This window comes from Leopardus geoffroyi, chromosome C2 (assembly GCF_018350155.1).
Source record: "Leopardus geoffroyi isolate Oge1 chromosome C2, O.geoffroyi_Oge1_pat1.0, whole genome shotgun sequence".
Taxonomy (NCBI): domain Eukaryota; kingdom Metazoa; phylum Chordata; class Mammalia; order Carnivora; family Felidae; genus Leopardus; species Leopardus geoffroyi.
Window position 1 is genome coordinate 66,343,476 of NC_059333.1, and position 14,125 is coordinate 66,357,600.

The 14,125-nt window shown below is 42.0% G+C and overlaps 2 protein-coding genes across 4 annotated transcripts in view; both read right to left on the reverse strand.

Moving 5' to 3' along the window:
* Positions 1–8,298, reverse strand: part of GPR156 (G protein-coupled receptor 156) — a 118,377-nt gene extending 110,079 nt beyond the window's left edge. Inside the window, exon 1 of one of the 3 annotated variants that reach the window (XM_045502163.1) lies at positions 8,054–8,298. The gene's annotated coding sequence lies outside the window, so the exon portion shown is untranslated. The remainder of the gene's footprint in view (positions 1–8,053) is intronic. The other 2 variants (XM_045502164.1, XM_045502165.1) reach the window with 2 other exon arrangements.
* The window catches only part of LRRC58 (leucine rich repeat containing 58), a 77,581-nt gene that overhangs the window by 10,418 nt on the left and 53,038 nt on the right, over positions 1–14,125 (reverse strand). The gene's annotated exons all lie outside the window — the stretch shown is intronic.

Consider the following 14,125-nt stretch of genomic DNA (forward strand, 5'->3'; position numbering starts at 1 on the left):
TATTTGCTTAGAATAATGTACATAATATGACAAATAAAATGAAATAACAGCATAACTGGTATGATATGATCTCATTTATATAAAGAAATAGAAAATAACTCTACATATTTTTTTGAACAAAGAAAAGGCATGAAAGAATCACACTTAACTTTTAAGAGTGGCTTTGTCAGGAAGATGGAGGAAAAAGGAGGTGGAGATTAATAACATTTTCTTTATAGATGACTGTCTTACTAGATTTGTTATAATGAGTGTGTATTGCTTATACAATTTAAAAATGTAATACATTTAAAACATGAAAAGGATTTATTGACCTTATAATTACAAGTAATGCCAGACCCCAAAGTTCAGTGGGGCGTGTTGTTCTTTGGCATTTGCTTTAAATTGATCCTGGTGGGTAGGGGTAAATAGTAACTTCTGCTGTAGTAGAGAAGCCTCACCTGTGTCTCTCAACAACAGCCAATTAAAGCACAAACTTGACAGTGCCTCTGGAGGAAGCCAGTGGTTGTGAAATGATAACTACATGTATCTCTCCGAAGCTTCAGCCGCAGAGCTTCCCAAGGGGCTGCCTGAGCCAGTGAGCAGCCGGCAGAGGCACGGATGAGAATAGAACAAGCTTTTGTCTGGAAAAATCCCACTACTCCAACTACTGACAGCCTTTGTTAGCTCCTGTACCATGCTTCAGAGAGGAGATACATAGGCTGGCCTGCAGCCTCTGCAGGGATAAATATTAAATTAAATAAATTAAACTCTGTGGGAAAGATGCCGCCGCCCAGTTTTGAAGTGTTCTGTGTTAGCATTTTGGTGGAAGATTCTTTGAAGACCACTGGAATACAGTTGTAGGCCTTCCAATTGTTACCCACAGGATAGCATTAAGGCCCGGGAGAAGTGACGCTTCTTGGCTCAGTATTTGGAATTTGGTTTCATGATAATAGAAGCTTGCAGATCTTCTGGGGGCAACAGATACGTAATATTCAATAATAAACAAAATAATATGCAGAAGCTAGCAGCCTGTGAAGAATTAACTTTTATGATCACTCATTCATCTTTCAACATCTTTTTTTCTCTTCTTGTACAATCCTACTGTCCTCTCTCCATGACTCTTCTTCTATCTCCCTACTTACCCTCTTTAATAGATCTTTTATTCAGTGTTTTTCTGATTATCAGAGAAAGGCTATAGTGTTCATGGAAAATATGATTAAGTTTTTTAAATGTTTATTCATTTTTTGAGAGAGACAAAGACTGAGAGAGAGAGAGAGAGAGAGAGAGAGAGAGAGAGAGAACGTGAGCAGAGCAGAGGCAGAGAGAGACGGAGACACAGAATCCAAAGCAGGCTCCAGGCTCTGAGCTGTCAGCACTGAGCCAAACCCAACGTGGGGCTCGAACCCACAAACTGGGAGACCATGACCTGAGCCGAAGTCAGATGCTTACCCGACTGAGCCATCCAGGTGCCCCTGATTAAGTTTTTTCAAAAAAAGTAATCATTTATAATCCTACTACTGATAATATTTTGGAATCATTTCTTTTTGTCTTTATATTTAACTTTTTAAAGCAGGTCTGTGTTTGTGTAGTTTTGTAAGTATAGATGAATGTCTCACATATATATACCTAATATTACAAATTAAAGAATATGTGGAAGTGGAGAAGGGGTTTGGATAGCATGTTACTGTTGTCATCACACAGTTGTGGTGTGGCTATGGGTTTTGGTGCGTCAAGCCAGTATTAATATTCCACAGACTGATTGTGATAGCAGCCTTCATGTCTCAGCCCTTCTTTTCTCCTTACAGCTGCCTTGGAAGTCAGCAATATTTGCATGTTGAGATCCCCATGGGTAGTTATTTGAACTCCTTTCATCCCAGTATTCACTTGTAGATAAGTGGGTACCTAGGATCACATCATCACTATTCTTTTCCCTTCCTTGTCTCTTGATATTATCTTCCCTGTTCCCTCTTTACTCCATCTTCTGGAGGCATCCATAAGCAGGCAGCTATCATGAGCCAGGGCACAATCAGAGAATCATCAAAATGTCCATTTGGAAAAGATACTCAATAAAGCATGCATTCTGTTCGTGTGTTCAGAGTACCTACTGCAGCTAATGTGGCCTTTGGGAGACTCCATTTCATGCAGAAAACCAGGAATATCTCAGATTAGAGGCAAGAAGGATCCTTGGTCTGGAATCTTGCTAGACTGTACTTTAGACCCTTACCACACCGTCAGTGCAGCCCACATCTTCAGGCCCTTACCATTTTCCTGATTAAGATATTTGTTTCTGTCTTCTCTCTCAAGGTCTCCCCAGTTACCCTTGGAGAATCAGGATGGATAGGTGGCAGTGCCCAGAGCACTCTTTCCTGGGTGTTCCAACTATCACTCTGGAACAGGCACCCATGGCAGCAAGAGAGTAATTTCAACCAACAAAGCCCTGGACAGAATCATGAAATTTCTCTAAGAGGCCCTCCCATGCTATTCCTGGTCCTCATACCAAGAAATCACTTCTCTCCATCAGAACTCCTAAGCTTTCTGCTAATCTATGTCTATGCACATCTCCTCACGGCAGCACTGAAAACTGAATTCACCTGAGCCATTTCTTCCACAATGATCTCTTCCTTATCACAAACACCATACAGTACAGATGCCAATAGGCTTAACACCTCTCCCTATTTCCCTCCCTATTTTCATCATGAGCTAAAAAGTAAACATTCTGGGGCACTTTTGAGAAGGAACTTGCAATATGAAGAGAGAACACGTGTGGAAGGGGGCCAGGCAGTCCCGTCTATAGGTTATCAAGCTGCATCACCTTAACCTTCTACTGGCAGTTGCCTCTTTCTAGTCACTGCCCAGTAGTCTGGTCAAAGCAGGCCTGAGTTCTGCATTGATGGTGTGCCAGCCTCACTGCTTAGTTCTCTGTTGCTTGGCAACCACAACTGAAATATACTGACCCAGATTTGGGTTGAGGTAATAAAGGGGTACTTAGACCCTCTCAACTCCCCCTACTGAGGCAAAGTGGCCATGGAGAAGAGCCAAGGATGTAGCACACAGCCTGTGAATTCAATCTGACTTGGCACATTTTCAGTTTATGCTATGCAGGGCAAGAAGGTGGTTGGTGAGACCTGTTTCTAGTCAATCCTAGGAATAAACTGAATGAATCTGTCCTCCCTCTCATTTACCTCCTTTAGAATAGACCTCACAGTCTGTAGACTGGACTGGACACAGCAAAATATTCTGGAAGCTCCTTGGGCATAAGCAGACCTCAAGGCCTTGCTTGGGCTGGTTGCACCTCTCAGGAATTGCTCAAATTTTGATGAGTCTCTGGTCAAAAGTTACATGGTTCTCTACAAAAAACAGACTAAAGTCCACACTCCTGTGTTCTTGACAAGCTGGCCTATAGTTCTCCTGCTTTATCTCTTACTGCAAACTGCCCTGACCTGACCCTCCCCACCTCTTCACCTTACTCAAGCCACACCAGCACTTTGGCCCTAACTCACATACACACTGAAGTTACTCTTTCAGGGAATGTTCTTCCACATCACAGTTGCCAAAGTCCCACACCTCCTCTAGAACTCTACTCAAAAGACACTTCTTCCTTGGAGGAAAATAAGAATCCCCCGTGGAATAGCTAGCTCTCTGCTTTCCACCTGGAAACCCTGACTAGCCTACACCCTTTCCTCCATAGTTTCATAACAGGCGTGATAATTATAGCACTCAGTATAGTTTCTGTATATAGGCCTTGTCTACATCAGTGTCAAAGGGACTGTCTTTTACAGGCTGGTTCCTTTGTGCTTCTCTCTGAAATGAATGCATCTGACCTTCATTAATCCCTCCTCGCTCTAACAGGTTCTTTCCCACAATCCCACCTTTAGCAGTGCTATATTCATAAGCCATTTGGTTTTCAATCCATTTTCATCAACACACACAATCTTTCTCCTGATCCAGGCACTATTAATGCACATTTTTCTGTTTGCTCATCCTCCCCCAGCTCTACCAAAGCAGGGTACACTGCAAGCTGGGGTTCAAGAACACAAGATATTCTCTGGCCATATCATCTATCTCTGAGTACCTCATGATTATGACAAGTGCCTCAGAAAAACACCTTGAGAAGTCTAGATGGAAACCAATGCCCCATGGAAACACATAAATATTTTATCAGGCTCTGAACAAGACTCTTGCTCATAAATATTTAAACTCCTTGATAGCATAATGTTCAGTGGCTGATTAGAGTCAACTTGTACTGGGGTGGGGAGCTGAGAGGAGGAAGGGAATAGAGCAGTCAGTAACGGCAGCAGATGTTCTACAGAGTCCCTTTTAAGGATCTAAAAACACTGAAAATGCTCCTGAGGTCTCTCCAGTTTGCATGGACATTCATTTTCCAAGTGCTCTTCCTCTGGAATAGGAGGTAGGTCAGTGCCCAGTGGAGCTGTCTAGAGAAGACACTCACTATGCTGCAGGCAGGCTGCTACATCAGTCACAGCCCCAATAACCTTGCCATATTTCTCTCAGCACTGGTGACATAGAGATTTTCAAATAAAGTACATAGGATTCAAGATGAGGCAGACCCTGTAAGAATGGCAGCTTTATTTAGAATAGCTCCAAACTGGAAACAACCCAAGTGCCCATCAGTAGGAGAATGGATAAATAAGCACATGGTAGATATTCATGTAATGGAATATTATCTTAGAACAAAAGAAATTAAAAACTGATATACTTAACAACATGGAGGAATCTAAGACACCATGTTGAGCAAAGAGAAGCCAAATGCAAAAGTATATACAGTGTGAATGCATTTATATGGATGGTCAAGAATGCAAAACTAATCTATGATAATACAAGGGCACCTGGGTGGCTCAGTCAGTTAAGTGTCCAACTTCGGCTCAGGTCACGATCTCACAGTTCGTGAGTTTGAGCCCCGCATCAGGGTCTGTGCTGACAGTTCAGAGCCTGGAGCCTGCTTTGGATTCTGTATCTCCCCCTCTCTCTCTGCCCCTCTCCCACTCACTCTCTGTCTCTCTCTGTCTCCCAAAAATAAGTAAATGTTAAAAAAAATTTAATCTATGATAATACAAATCATAACAAAGTTTGCTTCTGGATGGTAGGAATGACCCAAAAAGGGCATGAGGGAAATTTCTGGGATTGAAGTTTTTTGTATCTTGTTTAGAATGTGGGTTTGTCAAAATTGGCCAAGCTTCCAGCACAGGCTTCAGTTTAGAAGCACTGTGAGGATAATAGAGGCCACTGATCTCCAAGATCATCGCTTACTAATAAAATATTGATTGACCCAAATTACCTAAAAGGACTTCTAGTATTTTACCAAGGGTTCTGCAACCTTTATGGGAGTTAATGCCTTGTTTGTGTCATTTAATTACCTAATTAATTCAAAAATTATTTATTAATTTCTTATAATTTGCCAAACAGGAACATAACCATGAACGCAACAAAAAATTTCTCGTTATGGAGCTGACATTTGAGTGGGAGATATTGGACAACTGACAAAGAAACAGAAGTACTATATAATGCCAGGTAATGATAAAACAACGAAGAAAAAAGCAGGGTCAGAGGACAGAGACTGACAAAGGGCTGTTTTGGATCAGGTGGTTAGAGAAGTCCTGATCAAAGAGGTCACATCTGGAAAGAGACCTGAATGAATTGAGGACAGAAGCAGTGCAAGTATCTGAAGGAAGAGTGTTCAGGCAGAAGGAAGAGCGAGAAAGGGGAGAGTGATAGAGTATGAGGTCAAACAGGTCAGATCACATAGGGCTTTGGTAAACCTTTCAAGAGAGGTGGATTTTATACAAAGTATTAAGGGTACCATTAGAGAGTGTTAACCAGGGGAGTGATATAATCTAACTGATGTTTTAAGAATGGGAAAAAGGAAGAAATGAAGAGATATGTCCGACTCTTAGGGAAGAGTCAGAATAAGACCCACATTTTTTTCCCTTCACAATATTAATATCCTTCACACACACCTTCTGATTCAAGCTCTGTCTGGGGCCAGATCACATATTTCTGGATTTCAAACTCTGACTTTCATTAACAAGTTTATATCCCAAGATAGTCATATGTTTATAAAAAGTGAGGTAGGTAACTTTTCTGTATGTAGGAAAATTTTTCATAATAAATTGTTGGAAAGAAAAAGAAAAAGAAGGAGAGAGAGAGAGAGAGAGAGAGAGAGAGAGAGAGAGAGAGAGAGAGGTAGGGATTTGCATCCTTTATCAGGCAAAATTCACCAGCAACTAAATATGAATGTTATAATTCTCAACACCTCTCCACAAAATAAAGGTTCTGTTTTTTAACTAAATGTGGAACACTCCTTCCAATTTTCAAATCCAACTTCTCTGCCCAAGTTAGTCCTTGTTCCACTGTCTCTTAGGTAAGTCAGAGCCTCAGTACTTCTTTCTAATCTCTCCCCCTGCCCCCGATTATTCTCTGAAAACCTACAAGGGAGTGCAATGTTAATTAGTGGCGTGGGAGGGCAGGAAAGTCCTCTGACTCCCCCAGCCCTATCTGGAAATGCCCTTATGTTCAAACAACAAAATGCAAATATTAAAATCCTCAGCAGAAAACAAATTGTAAGCACCTATTGTTCTCCCCAGAGAATCTCCTTCCCTCAATCATTATTCTCCCACTCTTGAGACCCTAGATGGCTTCATCCCATTGGCCCTTTAGATCCTCCTAGGCCACAATTCTGCTTTCACTAAGACTTGATGTTGTCTATCCCCAGGCTACCATAACTCTGCCTCTGACAAGGCTCAACTCTAGACTTTATTGGGGAAGAGGGAGAAGCTAAAAGCTGGCGGTAGAAGAGAAGGGGAAATACAGGGAGCACTCCAGAGACAGTGGTGGCCCAGAAGTGGAATGAAGCTGCCAAAACAGAGACCAGAGAGCCTTCTATCCCCACATTTCCGGATCTGTAACTCAAGAAAGCTTGCCAAGGCATTTTATTCTCCAGAATCAAACTGCCTTACACTATATACAATCACTTCCTCCGCCATTTACCTCCACACGCATTTGCTCCAACTGCAACAAAGGAAGAAGCTACTGTTTTGCAAGCTTGGCTGCTACTCAGCCTGCAGGGAGGCTTTCTGTGTTGAATATCGCCATTGATGGCGAAAAATTAATTTTCCTTTGCAGGCCTCGCTGCCTAATACAACAGTTTTTCCAGCTATTAACCCCCCACCTGAATATCTCTCACTTCGACCTAGGGATGCAATAATTTAATGCTATCCTCTATATCCTGGCTTAAAGGACCACACCAAGAAAGACATTTCATTACAGGCTAGGACATAATTTGTCTACTATTCATGCATGCCTGTACCTAGAAAACCAACAAAAGGAAGAGAAAGCGCACACCTCTCTCCCCACAGATTTCTGTTCTGAAATGTTAACAAAACTCAAATTTCAAGAAAAACAAGGTTCATCTTCTGCAGTAGCACGAGTATACTTAGAGATGCACTATTCAAACATCGAGTTCTAACAAGTGGCCTCTAGCTTCTGATAGAGCTACTTTGGAAACAGGTGCCCGCCAGGGTACAAGGATGCTGCAGTTCCAGGGCGACGCTCCTCTGCCCCGAACAAGGCAGTATGACAGGCAATAAAACTTTCTCTGTTCGGGACTTCACACTCCCGGTGAGGGAGTCCATCCTACCCGCCAACCACCATGCATCCCGGGTGAACGTGCCCCTGCAAGGCAGATTTGGGGACAAGTTCGGCGAGGAGGCTGTGGAAAACTGGTCCCAGATCTCTCAATTTCAGCAGTCTGTCGCTCATTCAACAAAACAGAGCAGCCACAGCGCCCCTGCCCACCAAATACCGGTACCCTCCCCTCTCCTCTCAGGAAACTGCCACTGGCATTCCTGATGAGCGACCCTGGCAGGGCTCGCCTGTAGTTCCGAAGATAGTTTCCTATCCGTTTCCAAAGAAACTGCCCAGATTCTGGAAAGGAAAGAAAGCCCTGCCCCCTTTCCACTTTTCGAAGGTAAGTGTTTGATGTTTTGTGGATATATAGTGTCCACAGAGAGGTCCTACAAAATCCCGAATTTGGGATCCTCAAGAGCGCGCTGCTCACCTCACCAGGTCTCCGACCGCCGAAAAGCTCCAAACCCGCGTCTGGCAGCGGGACGCCCGCGGTCCGCGGGTCTCTCGCGGGTTCGCGGGGCTGGAAAGGACCGGGAAGGACGGGGGGCAGGGCAAGGGCAGGCAGCCGCGCCCATCACCGCGCCGAGGGCCGGGCGTGGGGGCGGCTGGACGGCGGCGCCCGCCTCTGCGGTCTGCGCGGGGCGCGCGCTGCCCTCCCCGGCCGCCTCCGGCCCGGGCGCTGGCGGGGCCGCGCCTCCCGCCCCTCCCCTGGCGCCGCCCCGCGTGGCGCGCCGGACCCCGCGCTCGGCCCAGGAGGCCCGCACGGCGAGGACGCACGGATTCGCGAACCCGGCGCGCCGCGCTCCCGGCGGGCCTCGCGGTCTGCCTCCCGCTCCGCCGCCCTCCTCCTGCCGTCCGGCTCCGACCCTCGGTCGGCGGGAGCATTACCCTAGCCACCTCGGCCCGGCCCTCTGGCCCAAGCTCGACAGGAACAAGGCTGGAAGGATTCCATGCAAAAGTTCCCTTTTTTATTTCTGGGATGGAGTCACCAAGTAGTGTTCTTATTTTATGCTCTCTAGGTTTTCCAAAGTCTTTACGTTGAGTTTGTACTCATATCATAGTCAGAAACACGAAGTTGGGGCACCTGGGTGGCTCAGTAGGTTAAGCAGCAGACTTTGGCTCATATGGTGATTTCACGGTTTGTGGGTTTGAACCCCGTGTCAGGCTCTGTGCGGACAGCTCAGAGCCTGGAGCCTGCTTTGGATTCTCTCTCTCTCTCTCTCTCTCTCTCTCTCTCTCTCTCCTTCCCCCATTTGCGCTCTCTGACGCTCTCTCAAAATAAATAAATATACATTAAAAAAAAAAAAGACCAGAACATTACCTTTTCCAGAAATGTTAAAAGGAAGCCGCAAATGAGATGTCCCTCCATTCAAAGGTGTGTGAGCCTTTGTGTCTAAAATACCCTGAAGAAGTCATAGGGTGAGAGATCTGGAAAGGGTCTCTGGAAACTGTTTAGACTTTTCATATTTTCGTTTTATTTTAAAATCTCAGACGTATTTATGCTGGTTGGGAAATGCCACATTTTTACCATTGCCTTGAGGAAACCCTTGGCTGGCCACGGAGTCAGGGAGGAAAGCCAGCTGGGGCCACTCCCACCCCAACAAGTCCGCGGTGACATTCCTAGATGTCTCATACACAGTGTTACTTAACCAGAAGAATTCTTTTCACAGGAAGGGTTTTACTAAGGGGGGAAATAAGAGGAAAAGGGGAATGCCAAGAGTTATCTCTTGCCCAAGAGCAAGAATTAGGTCTGAAGTTGTATTCAGGACTCTTTCCAGAGCTCTCATTCTATGCCCCCAGATACTTTCATTTGGAACATGAAGAAACTGAGGGGGACCCATCTGATCCTCCGCCTTGGTGTTGCTATAGTTAAGAAGGTTTCGGGGTTCCTCTTTTCCTTAGGACATCTGACTGCAGAGAGCAGAACCACATCTTTGGTTCCGTGGTTCTACGTTAAGGATTTGTCTTTTTGGTCTCTGTGGAGCTTTTATTTTACCTCAGAACTTCTCTGTGCTTGTAGCTCATTATTCTCACTATCCCCTTTGCATTCTGCAAGATACTGGAATCTTTCTTTGAATGTGGTTCCCACCTGGAGTTCCAGCGTTCTCTTTCTTGGATGGGAGTATTCCCAACTCCTCACTTGCCAGACACAGAAGGTTTTCCATCTTTCACCAAGGCCTGCACTACTTACCTCAGAAATGATTCTGGAATCTTTCCCCTCCTCCACATACCCATGTTGCTGCTCTTGTTAGACTTTTATTACCTTGGGCTGAATCACTTTAATAGTTTCCTAACTGGTTTTCTTGCCTCCTGTCTCTCCTCACCCCCGACACAGACCTAAGAATGTCACTCTCCTAATAAAACAAACAAAACATTCCTCCTACCTACCGCCCACCCCATCCCACTGTTGCCAAACTTGCAGTAACTCCCCTCTGCAATTGGAATATAGTCTAAACTAAACTACTTTCACAACTGTGAACGAGCTTCCTACCTTCTGTTCACTTAACACCTGTGTTCCAGTTATGTGAAGCTGAGTCAATTGCTCCTCTTTGTATGTATGTGTGTGTGTGTGTATATATATATATCTGTCAAGTTAACTAACATGCAGTGTATACAGTGCGCTCTTGGTTTTGGTTTTGGGGGTAGATTCCTGTGATTCATCGCTTACATACAATACCCACTCATCCCAAGAAGTGCCCTCCTCAATGCCCATCACCCATTTCCCCCCTCCGCCCCCCATCAACCCTCAGTTTGTGCTCTGTATTTGAGTCTTTTATGGTTTGCCTCCCTCTCTCTTTGAAACTATTTTTCCCCTTCCCTTCCCCCATGGTCTTCTGTTAAGTTTCTCAAGTTCCACATGTGAGTGAAAACATATGATATCTGTCTTTCTCTGACTGGCTTGTTTCACTTAGCATAATACCCTCCAATTCGATTTACAGTGTTGCAAATGGCAGGATTTCATTCTTTTTTTTTTTTTTTTTTAACATTTATTTATTATTGACAGACAGAGAGACACAAACCATGAGCAGAGGAGGGGCCGAGAGATGGTGAGACACAGAATCTGAAGCAGGCTCCAGGCTCTCAGCTGTCAGCACAGAGCCCTACGTGGGGCTCTAACTCACAAACCGTGAGATCATGACCTGAGCCAAAGTTGGACGCTTAACCGACTGAGCCACCCAGGTGCCCCAGGATTTCATTCTTTCTCATTGTCAATTGCTCCTCTGTGAATTCCCCCTGGATTTTTAATGCCACTGTTTATTTTGCTCACTCTCCCCTTATCCTGGATTTCCCTTTATCCCCATCTTTGCCTGTTGAATTGCTCCCAGACCTTCAATATCCAACTCAAATGCCTTCTACTTTAATGAAGTTCTTCCAGATCTTCCCAGTCAGATCTGTGAGATCAATGAATGTCTCTTTCCCAGCACCCTGTGTTTCTGTTACAACACTAAGTTCAGCTGTATGTTATAGCTGGTTGTGTCCTCCTGTCTCCTCACTGTCAGGGCCTGCAAGGCAGGGTGTGTTTCTGACTCATCTTCATCCCCCATGGCAATTGGCCACACACACATTTTAAAATAAATAACTATTCTTTGGTTGTATATAAACTGTGTGCTTATTATAAAAATTCAAGTACATAAAAGTATAAGAAAGGAAATAAAACCCCACACCCTGAAAGAACCACTGTTAATATTTCAGTGATCATATATTCATGCATCTCTTTATGCACATGTCCATCTATATAGGTCCACATGGAATCATTTTGTGTGTGCTATATTTTCTTTCATACACACTCCTTTCTAATTTTTTCTTACCTGACTCTCCCCCTTACTACTCTCCCTCACTCTCAAATTATTTAAAAAGTTAAGCATGCCAACATAACTTCCTTCCTATATAGAGAGTTGTTTTTTGTTGTTCTTTTTATTTATTTTACAGAATGAGGTGTCATAGACTTCTGTGCTTCTTGCTTTTCTCATAAGTAATAAGTCTTAAAATCCCTCCAATTCAACTAGTATTACTTGAATTCACTCTTTTATTTTAAAGGCTGCATAGTGTTTAAGATATACCAAAATTTGTTTACAAGTTCCTCTATTCATGGCATTCAAATTCTTTAAAAAAAATTGCCACTGCCATGAATGTTTCAATAAACATCCATATATGTATATCCAAATGGCTTGATACTTTATTTTCTGAGGGATTAATTCCTAAATATGAGATCTGTCTATTTAAAATGTTAAATAGGTTGCCTTCCAAAAGGCTGTAACAATTTGCTCTGTATAGCTTTAGCCATCCTGATAAGTGAATAGAGGTAGTTTGGTGTTCCATTATTTGTATTTCACTGATTACTAGTGAAGCTATTTTCTCCCGCTTTGGATTTTCTGTTCTGTAATTGCTTTTTCATATACCTTAATTCATTTTTCTTCTTGAGTTACTGGTCTTTGTCTTTTCAAAGTGTAAGAATTGCTTATACATTACAGATGGTAACTCTTTAATATGTTGTATGTGTTGCATGTACTTTCCCCAATCTCTTGTTTATCTTTTAACTTTATTTGGAATTTTAAAAATCAACTACAACTTATTCAAGTTGACATCAAATTAATTTCACATGCCTTAGGATTAGAGACAATACATTACTTAGGAAACCAAATGGATTTTGCAACTTCTTTGGGAAACCAATCTTCTTTTTCAGTATTTCATAATTTATTCCAGAATTGTTATATCATCCTACTTCTTAATGCCATACTCAGTCACTATTAATCCACTCTGCCCCATTCATAAATGTATTTGTGTTTATATTATAGCACAAATTTTCTATATATTGTTATCTGTCAGAGTCACATTAAATAGACTATTTTGATCATCAAAATTGTGTTTAGCGAAGTGTTAACACATTTAGTGGTTATTGTTTATTTTTTTCTGCCCCAAATTCACTCCTTTGGGAAAATGCCTCCTGCTGTCCCTCCCATGAAATTCTAGAGGTCTGCCAATCTTGGAACTCCACTCTTTTTTGACCACAATAGTTGTAATAACCCATACTAGAACAAATGGTCTCCCTGTTGCAGGAACTTGAATACTGAATTTTAGGTTGGCATTATCTTAAAATGATTGTCCTTAATTCTGGCACTAAAATCCTCAGATATACCCTGTTGCTTTTAATTTTATATATTTAATTATTTTCTTAGTGGTTGCTCTGGGTATTGTAATTAACATGTGAACTTAATCTATTTGGAGTAATACCAAATTCATTTTCATAGCATACAAAATCTTGCTCCAACAAAGCTCCATTCCCTCCTCTCTCTTTTGTACTATTATTTTTACACAATATTATTTGTGTTATTTTATACATTATAAGCCCATCAACACAGTTTTATAATTTTCTTCATGTGGATTCTAGTTACTGTCTAGTAAGTAACTTTTTATTTTAACCTAAGGACTCCTTTTAGCATTTGTTGTGGGTCAGGTCTGCAAACCACAAACTGTCTGGTTTTATTTTCTTGGAATGATTGACTTTCTCCTTCATTTTTGAAGGACATGATTGCTAGATGCAGAATTCTTGGTTGATGGTTTTTTCTTTCTGCACTTTGATATATCACCCCCCACTGCCTTCTAACCTCCATAGTTTCTGGTGAAAAGTCATCTGTTAATCTTGTTGAGGCTTCCTTGTATTTGAAGAACCATTTTTCTCTTTATGCTTTAAAGAATCTGTCTGCTTTTCTACAGTTTGACTATGATGTGTTCAGGTATGGATTATTTTGTACTTATTGTACTTAGAGTGTGTTGAGCTTCTTTTCAAATTTGGGAAGTTTTAAGCCATTGTTTCCTCAAATATTGTTTTTGCCCTTCCTTTCCTCTATTCTTCTGAGATTCCCAAGATGCTTATGTTGGTACACTTGATTGTGTCACACAAAGTCTTTGAGGCTTTGTTCATTTTTTTTCCTTCTTTTTGTTCTTCAGACTGGATTATCTCAATTGATTTATCTTCAAGTTTGCAGATTCCTTCTTCTACCTGTTAAACCTGTTAAGCTTCTCTTGTGAATTTGTCATTTCAATTATTGTAATTTTCAACTCCAGAATTTCTACTTGGTTCTTTTTAATAATTTCTGTCTCTTTATTCATCTTCTCTATTTTGTGAGACATTATTCTCATTCTTTCTTTTAATTCTTTACATACAATTTCCTTTTATTCTTTGACTGTATCTGTAAAGCTGACTTGAAAACTTTGTCTAGTAAGTTCAAAATCTGGACTTCCTCAGGAATAATTTCTTTTGACTGCTTTTTCTCTCCCTGTGTATGGGCCATACTTTCCTATTTCTTTGTGTGTCTCATAATTTTTTTGTTGAAAAATTGGGCACATTAAATTATATATTGTAACAACTCTGTAAATCTGATTTCCTTCACCAGCTTCAAGTGTTGTTGTTTATTTTTTGGGTTTTGTTTTTGTTGTTGTTGCTGTAACTATTGCTGTTGTTTGTTTGCTTGTTTAGTGACTTCCTTGGCTTATTTTATGA